Here is a 15,170-nt window from a genome sequence, read left to right as displayed (position 1 = left end):
TTTAGTGACTTTGGTGATACACAGAATATCAGTCACAAACCTGTTAAGAATGCACACTATATAAAAGGTATAAAACGTGCGTTTTATTGCGCAAAGTAAGTATTTGATCTCCAACAACTTGGCCAGAATTCTGGTTCCTAGTGATCGTACATGGACATTCTTTGTAGGGCTGCAGAATATAACGAAAACATATCCATATCGTGATAATGGCCTATGCAATATGAGTATCGCAAATACACGCAATCATTTTCTTCTGGAATTGTATGTTTTTATCTGAATCTGACCAGTCAAACCTAAATACCCATCGCCACCCGATAGTTGGACCTGATCTGAGGGAACTCAAGTCCGCGGGGGTGCTCAAGTACGGTCCTCAAGAGCCCCCTATCTAGCCTGTTTTCCATCTCTCCCTGTCTGCAACCCACTTGAATCGAATGATCCGCTCATCAGCAAGCTTTGCACAAGCCTGATAACGATTGTGATCATTGTGTTGCAGGCAGGGAGAGATGGAAAATAAGGCTGGATAGGGGCTCTTGAGGACCGGACTTGAGCACCGCTGGCTAAGAACACACTGAGCTTTTTTTGTGTTTTTTTGCAGCATGAAAAAAAAAAAATCATTAATTAAGAAAAATATCATTTCTTGATGTTAAATATTGCAATGTTATCAATATCGCCATAGACAACATCCATATCGCACATTGCATCTTTTTCCAATATCTTGCAGCCCTAATTCTTTGTCTCAGTTTCAACAGTTTTTAAACATGTCTAATTTTTTTTAGAAAATCAGTCAAAAATGCATAAAAACTCACTAGGTAAAAGTTTTAAAATGTTGTGCAATTATACTGGTCGATATAAATATTTGATCCCCAACAACTCAACATTTTCAAAAAGACAACAGAATTTTGGATCCCTTAGATTGGCTGGTCACCATGGCTGAGTTTTTGACTAACATTATGCCTATTTTTATACTTGATGACTCTCTACGTGGCGGCACGGTGGTCGACTGGTTAGCACGTCCGCCTCACAGTTCAGAGGTCGTGGTTTCGATCCCGGCTCCGGCCTCCCTGTGTGGAGTTTGCATGTTCTCCCCGTGCCTGCGTGGGTTTTCTCCGGGCACTCCGGTTTCCTCCCACATTCCAAAAACATGCATGGTAAGTTGATTGGATACTCTAAATTGCCCCTAGGTGTGATTGTGAGTGCGGATGTTTGTCTCTGTGTGCCCTGCGATTGGCTGGCAACCAGTTCAGGGTGTCCCCCGCCTACTGCCCAGGGACAGCTGGGATAGGCTCCAGCACGCCCCGCGACCCTTGTGAGGAGAAGCGGTACAGATAATGGATGGATGGATGGACTCTCTACGTCACTTGCACAGCTGTCATTGTTTGGTACTACAGCACTAATGGTACACTTGCGTCACGTCCTTCATGTTCTTTTGTTATTGTTGCTTGCTACTGCAAGATTAGGATGCCTCAGTACTAGAGACAAATTGTGTGTGTGTTTACATACTTGGCCAATAACGATGATTCAGATTCTTATTTGATTACCATAATCAATAAACAACCATAAAATATATATACGGTTCAAAAGGAAAATTGAGCATGGACACCAGCCAATCTGTGGGAGCCAGAATTCTCCTTCAGAATCATTAGAATTGATTGGGGATCAAATACATTTCATATAGTGTTTTTTATGCATTTGTGACTGATATTCTTTCTGGTATTATAATAAAAAAACAAAAAACATAACCATTAGAAACTATTCATTCCTTTGTAATTGAGCAACCAACTCAACAAATTCAGCAGGGCATCAAATAATTACTACTCCCATCCAATTGTACATACACATTGCATGTGCAATCCCACTGTAAAGAGGTATAAAGGTCAACATGGTTCTCATTATGAACAAACAGTAAACAATAAACCTCTGCCAGTGTCTGTTTTCTACCAATAATGTTTGTTGCAGTGCGCACTTTGAAAAATGTAATTATCGGCGCGTAATCAGCTTAAGGCAATGTTGTGATTAAAATGATTACACAGTGCAAAGAAACATCACATCTCTACGTTACAGAAAGTCGACCCCAAGAGGCACAAAATGAGAACCAGCTTTTTTCCCAGCATGTGCTTTCTGAGCCCGGAGGTCTTGTTGGCACGCTTTGAACCTTGCACTCATTAATGTGATCAAGCTGATAAGGTCATTTTCAACACTGAATATATAAACAAGAAAAGAAGAGTAGCGTGAGGACCTCTGCCATTGCTCAATGGCTGAAAATAATGGTGCGGGAAGTGTATTACGGTTTACACTGTATGTCGCTGGTCAGATACAAACTCCAAACGGGAATGCCGGAGTCAAGATTAAAACCCTGAACTTCTTGACTGTGGGGCAGACGTGCTAACCACTATCATACCGTGCTGCCTATAATTATGAATACGGTAAAGATTGTATAGGATCAAACATTGTAAGTTTAGGGAGTGTGATAATGCACCATCTATCTGTACCTACATTGATTGCATTATCTGAATATGATGTGCTTCGGGGTTTTTTTGGATTAGTTTGTCAAAATTCAGATATTTTTAATTTCACGTATTCAGAAGAAATTCAACTTGCAATTATTTTCTGGGGTAATTCATCTATTACTTTAAGCATCTAACAGAACTGCTCACTGCTTTGTGTTATACTGCAAAATTAAATGTAATGCAGTGACAGCAAAAGATACCTTCTATTTCTATTTTAAGAAAAACAGAGCAGGAGAAAAAAAAAAACATAGATGACAGATGGCCAGTTCATTTGTATTTCCACTTGCTGTTATTTTTTTAGCTAAGTAAATCTGCACTGATGTCATGACCATCAACAAACATTGGCGGAAATGATGTGTTGAGTATACTTTGAGGCTGATAAAATACTTAAAAAGAAAACGCAACCTCCTGCTTCATCTTTTACACCAGGCGGAGTTAACAGGGCGTACCATTTTCGCAATGTGATCAGAAGGACTGTGATTTGGTGCATTGGGCGGTAAAGTTGTCAGATGGAACTTCATAATTATAGTTCCACCAAGGCTCTTTTTCAACCAACGTGCTCACTGAAGCTGCAGCTTGATGCGACTTCAGCCCTCCCGTTATGCCGCAGGTCAAATTGAGACATTGTAAGAGTCGCTTTTTTTCAGGGGTCGGTGGCGTTGGGGGGGGGGGGGGGGGGGGCTGTACAATAAATATGAAGAAACTGTCAATTCACAATTATTGCAATTACAAACCCCCCACCCCACCACCCCAATGTTTAAACTGTTTTTGTTTGTTTGTTAGTTTGTGTCTTGAGAGAAACTCAAACATTATGTACATTTTCTGGGGACCATTTGGGAGGAATTTTAGTGTGTGTGTGTGTGGGGGTGGGTGTGGGAGGGTCATGATATACACTGTAGATGTCATCATAATTCACCTTTTTCAAAGGTCTCAAAAAAATATGTAGAAAATATTGACTGAAATTGTTACTAACGAGCGGCACGGTGGTCGACTGGTTAGCACGTCCGCCTTACAGTTCAGAGGTCGTGGGTTCGATCCCAGCTCCGGCCTCCCTGTGTGGAGTTTGCATGTTCTCCCCGTGCCTGCGTGGGTTTCCTCCGGGTACTCCGGTTTCCTCCCACATTCCAAAAACATGCATGGTAAGTTGATTGGACTCTCTGAGTTGCCCCTAGGTGTGATTGTGAGTGCGGATGTTTGTCTCTGTGTGCCCTGCGATTGGCTGGCAACCAATTCAGGGTGTCCCCCGCCTACTGCCCAAAGACAGCTGGGATAGGCTCCGGCACGCCCGCGACCCTTGTGAGGATAAGCGGTATGGATAATGAATGAATGAATGTTACTAACGGAGTTAATAAGATACAAATGTTTGTTGGATTAAAAAAAAAAAAAATGTAACACTGTTAAATAATCAAACATGCCCGGGTCAAACTGACCCAGTAACATTACTGCTGTTTTTGAGACATGAAGGTTAACAGTTTATGAAGTTGTTTTTAGACTTTTGGTCAATTGGTCAATTGGGATTTGTTTTTCCGTTTTAGTCCTTTTGGATAATTAAACATGCTCTGGGTCAGACTGACCCATGAAAACTATTACTATTTCTGAGAAAACATCATAACAGTAGGAATAATAATGACATATAAACGATGCTTGTTGGGACCTTCTTTAAATTCTTGAACTTCAGGATAACTAAACCTACCTCGGAGTCAAACTGACCCAGTAATATTAATGCTGTTCCTGAGAAACAAACATTAGAGGGTTAATAATGGGGGGGGGGGGACTATGTACATTGGACATGTTTTCGTTAGTGATACTTTTGAATTACCAACATGCCCGAGGTCAGCTTGACCCAGTAACATTACTGCTGATATTGAGTACAGTAACAAATGCTAACAGGGTTATAAGGGATTTATTTTTTTCTCCACGATGGCCTACTGATGAAACAATTTGGCGCTCCATTGTCAGCCAGTATTAATGTTTACCAATGTGTTTGCTTTAATTGGAGAAACTATGCTCATACTGTAATTCCTTCCGGAGATGCTGAACTTGAAGTCACTGCGCTTTACATCACAGTCGGGTGAGGGAAGTGGGTCACATGTGCCCACAATCAACTTTTATAGTACACAATCGTGTTTATTTATCATTTAGTGTCTCATCAGTTCTGCAAATTAGAATGAAGGCTGTAAAAAATACACTGTATGTATATATTAATAGACGTTTGAGCCCATGTTGCTAGCCTGATGTGACACTCAGTTTGCTCCGGGCAACATTGCACATGACATTGTTGCGTCTTTTGTATCTAAATGGAGCACATACTGTAATGGCTTACTAGCACGGTGAAAAGCTTCTTTTCACTTCAGGCAAATCCAGGGAAACATCAATCACAGCCAGAGCAACGGATACAATATTCCAACGGGTGACCACATGAAGACTTATCGAATTCACCCAGAGTCTGGTCTGCATTTTACATAAAGTGATACTTTTCTTTTCATGTGCAGGCTACAGATGTCTTCAGGCCCCTTGGCCGTGGATCAAGGGCATTGACTTTAAACACCATGCACTGGCACCACCATAGAGGTCGCAAACCTTGACCTCGACATCTCAGCCCAAGGAAGACGAAAAGTGAGGGGGAAAAAAGTGTTTCGAAACCCCAGAGAGCTGCTTTGCATCAGCTGCAGCCGCTCCACTTCACAGCTGATATAATCTCTCAAATTAGGGCCCACTTAGCAAGAACTCTGACACATTTTGACGGCGGCCGGGGAGGGGAAAGTCAGCCCCTCTCGTTACAAAAACTGGCATTCCATCAAACACTCTCCGTCTAATTAGAACGGCTCAAATTCTTTATTCCCATGTCCTAATTAATCACTGTTGAGTGTGATGCTTGGCTTGGCCCGGACCATTTGCAGGGCGAAAACTAAACAAGAGAAAGGGACACATGCGGCCAGGGATAAAACAAATACTGACACGGACAAACTTGTTTAGTGAGATCTGAAAACCTTCAATCCTTTGTCTGACAGGGAACATAGTTACTAACTTGGGTGGTCAACAAGGACCCTGCAAATCTTGCTTTGAAAGCTATATTGTGAAATCACATGATTCCTCATTCTATAAGCAGAGAAAAAACATCATTTGAAAGATTCTAGGTTCCACATTTTTTTTAAATAGGTAAATGGATATAAGGTCAGCATGGTGGACTCGTGGTTAACTCGTTAATCATGCATGTTAGATTGAATGTGTAGTGTGAATAGTTGTAATAGTCTCAAAACGTGTCCTGTGACTTACTGACAACCGGTCCAGGGTGAGTCCACCTTCCCCCAAAGTCAGTTGGGAATAGCGATAGGCACCAGCTCGCCTGTGACCCCAATGAGTCAAATGCAATCGAAAACGGATGGACAGACCAAGTTATAATAAGCTATAAAATGAAAATATAGTTTTGGAGAGGTTGGTTTTCCACAAGTCAGAACCTGCAAAAACCACGCCACATTGAACAAATCAGTTGCAAGAAGCGCATAAACAGCAATACGAGAGGAGCCCAGATTGTACCTTGTTTTGACTATGGTAAGCAGAAAAGAATGTTATTCAACATGAAACCGAAGGTAACGTAACCAAAAAACAGGAGGGCAGCAGGAAAGTAGAAACTGTGATATATATATCCGTATATGAAACCTTTATTCATTTTTCAAAACAAAACAAAAAAAGTAAAAAACAAACAAAAAAAGACTTGTTTTGTCAATATTCGTTACCAAAGAGACATAACAGATAACAACTCCTTTTCCAATTTCTGACTGGCCTTGGGAGCTGAACTCTGAAGTTATGTTATTGGATTTTTGTTGTTTTCGGGTGAGATATAAAACATCACGGCCATACTTCGACAATAAGCAATGACGAAAACTAAAATTCTTCAAAATGTTGTGGTGTCCATCTTTCTACTCTTGTGTATGTATGGGGTTCAAATTCAGGAGCAAATGGAAAAACTCTCTAGGATAACTCAGAACCCCTGGAAATGTGTAAAAAATACTTTAACATGGTTGTTTCATACCAAAATGACAGACTCCATGATTGTTCATGCATGGGTTCTTCAGATTTTTTTGTGGGTTTACTCATGAAAGATGTGCTACAAAATGCCATGTTGCTGAGTGAACCTGGCTTCTGGGGCTGATTTTTTTTTTTTTTTAACTCTAGCAAATACAAATGTTCATGTTAAACATGGCTACAAAGTTTGGTGAGTTTTGGAGTGTGGCAATACTCTGAAGATGTCCATTTATTTTGTAGAATCCCCACTTCCAAACAGGAAGTGACAGATTCGAGAAACGCTGGCATCTTTCGGCTTTTTTTTTCAAAGCACACATTATCATCGCAGGTCAGAAGCAGCCATTGACCTTCCCACTTGCTGACGAGCGGCGGGGAAGCCGAGGGCCAATTAAACGAGAGCGGACCATCTGCAGCTCACAGGACGTTCGTAGTTAGACACAAACTAATACAGAGACAGGTGGGGGCCACTGGCCAGAAGCGGTGGCGGTCATGCGGGAGGGTTGGGTTTACATTTTTTTTAAAAAGACCCCAAACAAAATGTGTTGTGATGGAGGGGCCCCTTTTTGTCCTGTCACAGCCTCTTTGGCCTGCTTTCATCGCAGCCAGTGGAGGGAAGCAAATGGGGCATAATAAGAGTGTAACGATCAAGCGCAGAGTGTGAAATTAGAAGAAACGTCTTCATTTTCACAGCTTTAGGCTGGGGAGTGCTGCAAGAGGGTGGTCATGTGTTTTAAGCGGCCAAGGTGGAGGTAACACCGGTGCTGCATGTCGCCAGGCGTTAGTCTAAGCCCTCGAGGTCCTCACATGAGGACAGAAGTAGAAATTGGCTTATCCTGTGGTAACGCTTGTTCTATTTTTTGGCGCTTATTCCCGACTGTGACCAAGTATCACTACAAGTGTCTGTCAGTTTGATATCATATTCAACAGTAAGTGACCTTGTGTAGTTTGTTGAATGCACTTTTTATCTGAAACATTAATCATCTTTCTCTTTTAGTGTTTTTCCACATAAATATACACAAAAAAGACAAAACACTTTTTTTCCATAGCATATTGTAAATTTTGTCACATCTTGATGGTGACATGCATGTACTGTATTCACAAATAACTTTTTTTTTTTACATTAGATTAAAGTACAATTTCTTGTTAATTCAATCAAATATTGAAATTGTGGCTTTATAAAGTAATTTTCATTCAACTATATGCTAATAATGTTAACTAAAAGTATCAAACTGAGGCCATGTCCATATCACCATGTTTTTTTGTCCCTCACCAACTAGTTTTGGGACGATGGGGTGGCAAGCTGTTTTGAGCAGGTCTACCTAATTAAACGGCCATTCAATGTTGCTCTAATATGCAGGAAGTCCTGAATTTTCAAACGAGTTCCGTTCCTACGCTGGCGATGTAACCTGAATTTCTGCGTATGTCGGATTTCACCGTTAAAGTGCTTGGATGCGCACGTGCGTTGTTTGGCGCGCAACCCGCCGCAAATACACAAACAGAGTCAAACAAGCTCAGAGACGCAGCCCAAAGCACACTTTTGGAGCGAGGGGTAAACCAGCTGCTTCATATATCAAGTGTTTTATTGACAGTTGAAAGTAACACGCGGAAGTGACATCCATTTGAGTCATGACGCCGTGCGTCGCTGTCACAGTGGGTTATTCAAATGCCGGAGCAACTCTGTCCGCTCATTCATGTAAACGGGATATTCAGAATGTTTCAGAAATCGGAATTATGACCTTAACATTGACTGCATGTAAATGTAGGCACTATGGTGCTCGGGACAAAAGAAAAGAGGAAGAAGCACGGGCGTCGTAAGGTCGAAACGTCGTAGGTCGCATACGTCGTAATTCCAGGACTTCCTGTATAAAGTATAAACATAAAATGAAGACATGAATAGGCCCTTGCATCCCATTTTTTAAGCCAATTTCTCGAAATGATTACGTCAAACTTTTACGCCATACTTCACCTACATTAGTTGTCTTAGGCAAAAAAAAGCTTCATAAATGGTATGTAACTGACTAGGAACCGAATTCCTTAATTAGAATTCATTGAAATTGCCCCAAATTGAGGGTCAAACCACAATGGTCACTTTGCAGTTCAATTACGGGAGACTTTTTGCGTCTGGTTATGAGAGACATATTTGCCAATTTCTGGGGCCCATTTTTTCCTCTTTCTGTGAATCCACTGAATAACGATCAAACTACAGTGCCATTGTCAGTGGAGCCTTGAAAAACAAAAAAAATGTCTGATTCAAACCAAAATTGCCGACTTCGTGTGCCATTTCGGACATGGCTCCTAGAGACTGTTTTGTGCATCCTATTATGATAGAAATGTCCACTAAAGCTTGTGTTGATTAGTTAAACTGGTGCCGGGCACTATTTTTTCTAACTTTGCAGGGGGCATTACTGCGTGAGCTTTGGGGTTTTGTGTTCCTGATCAGTAAAACACTGTTTATTTTCAGCATGATACACATTTTGGGGCAAATGCATGAATTTTCATATATAATGAGCCCCCTCCAATGGTTATTCCTTTGACGGAAGAATAGTGTATATGTTTCACTACCATGTCCGATGTCATGTCCTCCATGTTGATGACCGTATTTACTAAATAAGTAATAAGTTGTTATATATGCTGATGCCTCGACAATGTATTATTCAAATCCTAGAGTAAAGGAATTCTCAAATGTACTGGAAAAGGAGTTATCCACTGTTCTCATATGTGTGAAAAGTAATAATTGAGATTTTCAGCATCTCCAAAACTACATCTACACTTATTGGAAGTAAACGGCATTTAACAATAATTCTCAATTAATGATAAGTATGGAATATCCCAGTTTAGAGCAGGTTCCAGAAATGACAGTGTAAGGTGTCATAGTAGATAACGTCTCATGGTCAGTGCATATAGACCATGTCTTTAACATCAATATACAATATGTCATCTATACTGTATTCCGAGCTGCAGACTACAGAGAAGATGAGGCCTCACATTGGCACATCGTGTTCTCACATCTGCTTGTCAGCGATAAAAAAAAAAAGTGTTGCAGCTGTGCGAATACGATTCTGATGTTATTTTTTTTTCTTTCAAGCAAAAAGTTGGGGATTGCATCGTGTTGGCGTCTGCACTGTGAATTTCAATGAAGCGACGCACCGCTCTGAGTGCTGCCGACGCTACATCATCACTGACAGATGTAAATCAATTATTCACATCGCTCCATTTTCGGATGCAGTTTTTTCTTTGAGAGATGACTCTCATTGCATCAATAACACACACCTCTAAAGTGTGAAGGAACTATTTGGCTATTGTTTTCCCTCACCGGTTGACCCTTAAGTGTCATTTGTGGTCAGAGCAAATAGTTTGCGGTTAAGTTAAATTTGTGAAATGAAATATTTTTACACTGGTTGTAATAGCCTTTAAAAGTTCTCAATTTTCTTTAGCAAAACAAAAATCGGGTTCACCTTGGGCCATTCTGCACATTAACCCAACTGTTAAATAACAGTGGGGCTAGTTTACAAAACAACCACCCACAACCAGTATCCTCGCCCATGACTTGATCAGCGAGGGTGGGCTAAGAGCCAGTTACTTTCAAGCGGTAACCATTCACTGTCAGAAACACTATCGTGCGAATACACCCACGCCCCCCATGTGTGTAATGCCCCTGCTATCACAAAGTGAAACGGTAAGCAGAACTTCAATGAACTTTGCTGGATGAACTGATTAGCATTAGCTAACAGCATTAGCTTGTAAGAAGCGGTAAATATTTGATTGCTCAATGGCATTTGTGTTTTGGTTACACACCATGTAATGTAATGTATGTAATGTAATGCACTGTAATATAAAGTGCTGTCTCCATGAGGAAAAACACTTTCATTGTCTTTATGGTGATCTAATTTTCCCCCCAACACTGTATTTTTTGCTTCCATAAGTAGACAACACTCACAAAAGCCAGACTCGCCCAACAATATTTGGGACGAGGAGTGCAGTGGTCATATAAGACAGGGTTGGTCCCCAAATCCGTGGGCTGGTTCCAGCAAGACAAGAAATATGATGAAAAGTGTTCTATAATCCGATGGAAAAATGTCAATCGTTAACTTCACATGACTTGTTATTAAAACATCCGAGAACTGCTATAAATTGTGAAAACAAAAATGCATAGCACGACTCCTTTAACATATATGTCCTAACAACATTCCTTTTTATTTTCGTGTTGCGTCTCCACGCGAGACACGAAGATTTACGGCATTACAGTGGCATTACGACAACGCTGTGATTAAAAGCAAACCCAAAGACGCCATCTCGCCTGGTGGGAGACCTCAGTCACGCTTCCACATTAGCTCCCCGCCACTGGCCGCACGCCCGTCCGTCGCTAAGTAGCCACTGTTGACAGCGCACTTCAGCGCATACACGGGTTGAGAGTGGGTCACAGGGTCGGGCCTAACCTTGGTCACATTTCTCCAGACCACTTGAGAAGAACACATTGGCCACTTAAGTCTGCGATCCCAAGATTGTTCTTCACAAGAGGAATGTCATATACTCCATCTGATGCTTGGTCTGCGCAAGCAAGGTTATTTTTGAAAGGTTACAATCATCAATCCAGAAGCAAACAGTGTTTTAGGTCACAGAAAATATATATTTATACAATATTGTGGACAGTAGTCCAGTGGTCCCGAGCTGAATATGCAGTTTGAGAAAAGTCGGTTGACTCCATGATGGCACAGTGCGATAGTGGTTAGCTCTGAAGTTCTGGTTCGACACTTAACTCCGGCCTTCCAGAGGTTGAAGATGTTGTTCTCTTACAAGTTTAAACAGCTTTTGTTGACATGTTGAAACATACCACCACGGCAACAGCATTTGACGGAATAAAAAGCTTTTGATAACTTTTCATCCTACAAATGATTAGTTGAAGCAACCAAAGTTTGATGTCGATCGGATACAATTGCAAGGAGGAGGTTGTTAAAATATGGCCTCTATAAAAGGCCAAAATAAGGCGATAATTGAAATTAAAATCGGTGGACTTCCTGTTGGGTTTAGGATATGGCTCCAAGGGACTTTTTCCGTAGGGTTTTTTGATAAGCCCTTCAATTTTAGTAGACCTAGGTAAAACTCAATCTTTTAATTTATCTAGGCTAATACTTGGTTTTAATCATTTAATCTAATTATTTTGGATGGCATTTTGTTTCTCTTTCTTTGATGGTTTTAATGTTTTGTGTAAAACACTTTGAATTGTCTTGTACATGAAATGTGCTATACAAATAAGCTTGCCTTGCCTGGCCTAGTTAAAACCTAGGTAAAACGTACACATTTTAGGGGCGCTACGAGCCTTTTTTTCCCTTTTAAAAATAGGTTAAAATGTTAAAAATGAAGCAAAAAAAAAAAATCTTTTTTTGTCCTCTAAATGTCACCCCATATTCATCGATGCAAAAACAACAAACTTTGTGTATACTTTCTTCCTAAAACATGCTGTCTGCGCCAGTTAGCCAGCATGGGTATCAAGAGCATCCCCACACCGCCCGGGGACAAATTGTGCTTCATGTACATTTTCCACCGGTTGTCAGTGCATTTGGGGTTAAGTTGGGCTGTCATTTTTTTTCAGAATTAAAAGGAAGATTCATACGAGAAGAGCTATTGGCGCCAGAAAAAAAAATACAGGAAGGAAAATTCCTATGTGACTAATTTGACATTCTAATGTTTCGTAAAAGCGGGAGTAGAATAGCGCCAACTGACAGAACATTTCTGACTTCATACTCTGCTCTTCCGTGTTTGGCTTTCCATCGGACCGCAAAGTATCCGGTGTCATGTTGGGATGAATTTCATGAAGCTCGCAAAGTGCTTGGCTGGGATGTTACTGATCCACCGGTTGAGCCCGTGGAACCCAGCATTTACAGTATGTGCACGTAAAGCGTGTGTGTGCATGCATGTGCGTGTGTGTGTGTGGCTGTTTGTCCACCTGTTACACTGGGCCTCAGGGTGACGAGATCTGTGCATCATGCTCACTCACCCTTTGTTTTTGTCATGCGTACCATCTGTCGAGCATAGGTGGCATCTGTAAAGCTGTCTACGCAGTGACATTTTGAAAAGCTGTAAAAGCTACTAAACATTTTAAACTTTACCTGAAAAGAACAAGCAGGATTATTCCTGCATAAAAAATTTGGCGTTGGTTACCACTGGTTGGGTTTTATTTTCAACTCATTCACTGCCATTGACGTATTCATTTGCCTTTTCACAGTCCAGTCATTCAGTCCCATGATTTTTTTGTTTTTTTTTCAAACATTAGGATGAAAGAGGGTAGGAAAATGGCAGTGAATGAGTTAACTGCATTTGCACCATTGTGCCATGCTGACGGGATAGCTCTGTAATAGAAAAAGTTGGAAGTTGTTCCTAAATCCATCGATAAGAGAACAGAATTTATTTCGTACTGCAAAGGCACTGGACGATTTTGTGGCATTTCAAACATTTTTGTTTGTATTCAAATACATCCAATTTCACAAAAAATAAAGAGCGTTACAGGTTGTTTTGGGTTTTTCAGAGATGTCTCGTAAAAAAAAAAACAAGTAATTTTTAAAGCAAGGTGGTGATGAGTGGTTTAAGATAATGATAAAAAATATTAAAGAAGAATAAAATACAGGAGTGCCATAAGATATAACATTGATATGATATGATATGACCAAAGAATTAAACAGTTTTTTTTCACACTTGACATCAATTGAATAGCCTTTGTGGCGCTGCCCCTAATGTGCTCGTCTTGGTCACCTGGGGGCAGTAAAAGACAGATGGAAATGCTGCATCTGGAGCATTTCCACTCAGCTTCTCACAGCTCATCAGTACTGCACTAATAATAATCATTCATCACATGGGATAAAGAATATATTCCCGTGAGTACTGTTATATTTTCTGCTTATATCTGATGATGCACCGTTTGTGTTGGAATATCTGTTACTTAAAAAGTTAAAATACAGAAACCCAAGTTGCCACAGTTACTTATTAAAGATTATTTGCTGTAAAAAGTATCTTAATTACTTTACTGATGACTTGCTTTTGAAAGTATCTAAGAATACAAATTATTTTAATAGTTACATTCAGCAGATAACTTTGCTTAACATAAAAATAGCTCCGTGTTTTGCCACTTAATTGGAAGTGCATTTTTAGCAGTGACATTTAAGAATAAAGTTTATTTTTATTAAAAATAAAATAAAGACAACTTTTCTGACTTACCATAATTATTTTATTTAAAAAAAAAAAAAGAGACTTTTATGTGCTTCAGTTAACATAAATCTGCAACATATTTTTAATTTTAAAAAAGAAAAAAACAGCCTTTCTACACTCAGAATGGCACACTCTCTGCCTCAATTGGATCAAAAAATCCTTGAGAATTAAGGACCGGAAAAGAACAAAATGATCTGATGATAAGAAAAAAAACCAATACCTGTCAATATGCTGTTATTATACAGAAGTATTTGTACAAAAAAAGGCCCCGTAAAAAATCCTAAACGATGTTCGGTACCGCTGGATAAATAAACGTCCCTGGCCATGACATGGGGAAATGCGGTCACGAAAATAACTGACAGACTCCGGTGATGGCAGGAGAAAAAGGAAGCCGTTACACCGCGTTGCTTGTCGGGAGCAGCAGGAAGGCGAGAGCAGGCGAAAGCAGGATGAAGGAGATGAAGAACATCTTTAAAGTTGTATCATGGAATCGTTGAAGGCCAGCCTCTCCAGCACGATGGGGGCTAATTCAAACCATCTTTATTACAAACCACAGAAGCGTAAATAATTGAGAGAAATTGGCAATGAGTTTTTTGGTTTTTTGGGAAAGCTCCAGCAAATAAGTCGACATCTTCCCTCTTTTTGGTCCCATCCTAAAGCAGACGGAATCTCATGGCACAGAAACGAAGCAAGCCCGAGACACTGGTTTTGGCGCGCCTGCACGCCCGGCATGTCTTGCATGTGGCCGCCAGGAATGCGGGAATCCTGGCAGCCTCGCTGGAAACGTTAAGCATCAAACGACGCTGTCGCCTCCGAAGCTCTGCGTCCGGGCGGATGGCGCATAAGCAAACTATTTAGCTCTCAAGTCTGTGATGGTTCAATGGGTCACAGAGTGGATCATTAATGCAAAAACAAACCGCATAAACAAAACAAATAACTCAAAAGATGCCTCACAGTTGTTTAACTTACAGTAGAAGATTTATTTTTTTTGTCATTAGCTTTGTCTTATGTTGTAATTTGTTAATGTGTAAAAAAAAAAAACAATCATTAAAAAAGCTAATATTGGCCGATTTTTTTGTTTGTTTTGTTTTGTTTTCAAAGCTATTCCATCTTAGTGTTTTGGTTGCATATATACACATTTATTTGATATTTGTTTAAGAAAACAGGGATCTTATAGCTCAAAAACTTGATGTGATAGAGAAAAGTTGAGATTAGTTTTGGATTCTGCACCGAAAAATTGGTTAAAAACAGCTGACGGCTCTAACTCAACAAATATTGTGTTCCCCAGTGTTATGATTCAGTTACTGGTTTGGTCTGTAAAATGACAGAAAATGGGAAAAAAATGTTGATCATTGTTTTCCAAAGCACAAGATGTTTACAAAAGTCTAATTTTGATTAAAAACAAAGATAGTCAGTCATGCTTTCATGAAGCACTAC

At 40.2% G+C, this 15,170-nt stretch overlaps 1 protein-coding gene across 7 annotated transcripts in view; it reads right to left on the bottom strand.

The window, feature by feature from the left end:
* Window positions 1–15,170, bottom strand: part of ephb2b (eph receptor B2b) — a 174,452-nt gene that overhangs the window by 84,827 nt on the left and 74,455 nt on the right. The window lies entirely within an intron of this gene.

Source organism: Filicampus tigris, chromosome 9, assembly GCF_054856515.1.
Source record: "Filicampus tigris isolate MCC_2025a chromosome 9, RoL_Ftig_1.0, whole genome shotgun sequence".
In the NCBI taxonomy this organism is placed as follows: domain Eukaryota; kingdom Metazoa; phylum Chordata; class Actinopteri; order Syngnathiformes; family Syngnathidae; genus Filicampus; species Filicampus tigris.
This window is presented reverse-complemented; position numbering and strand designations above follow the sequence as displayed.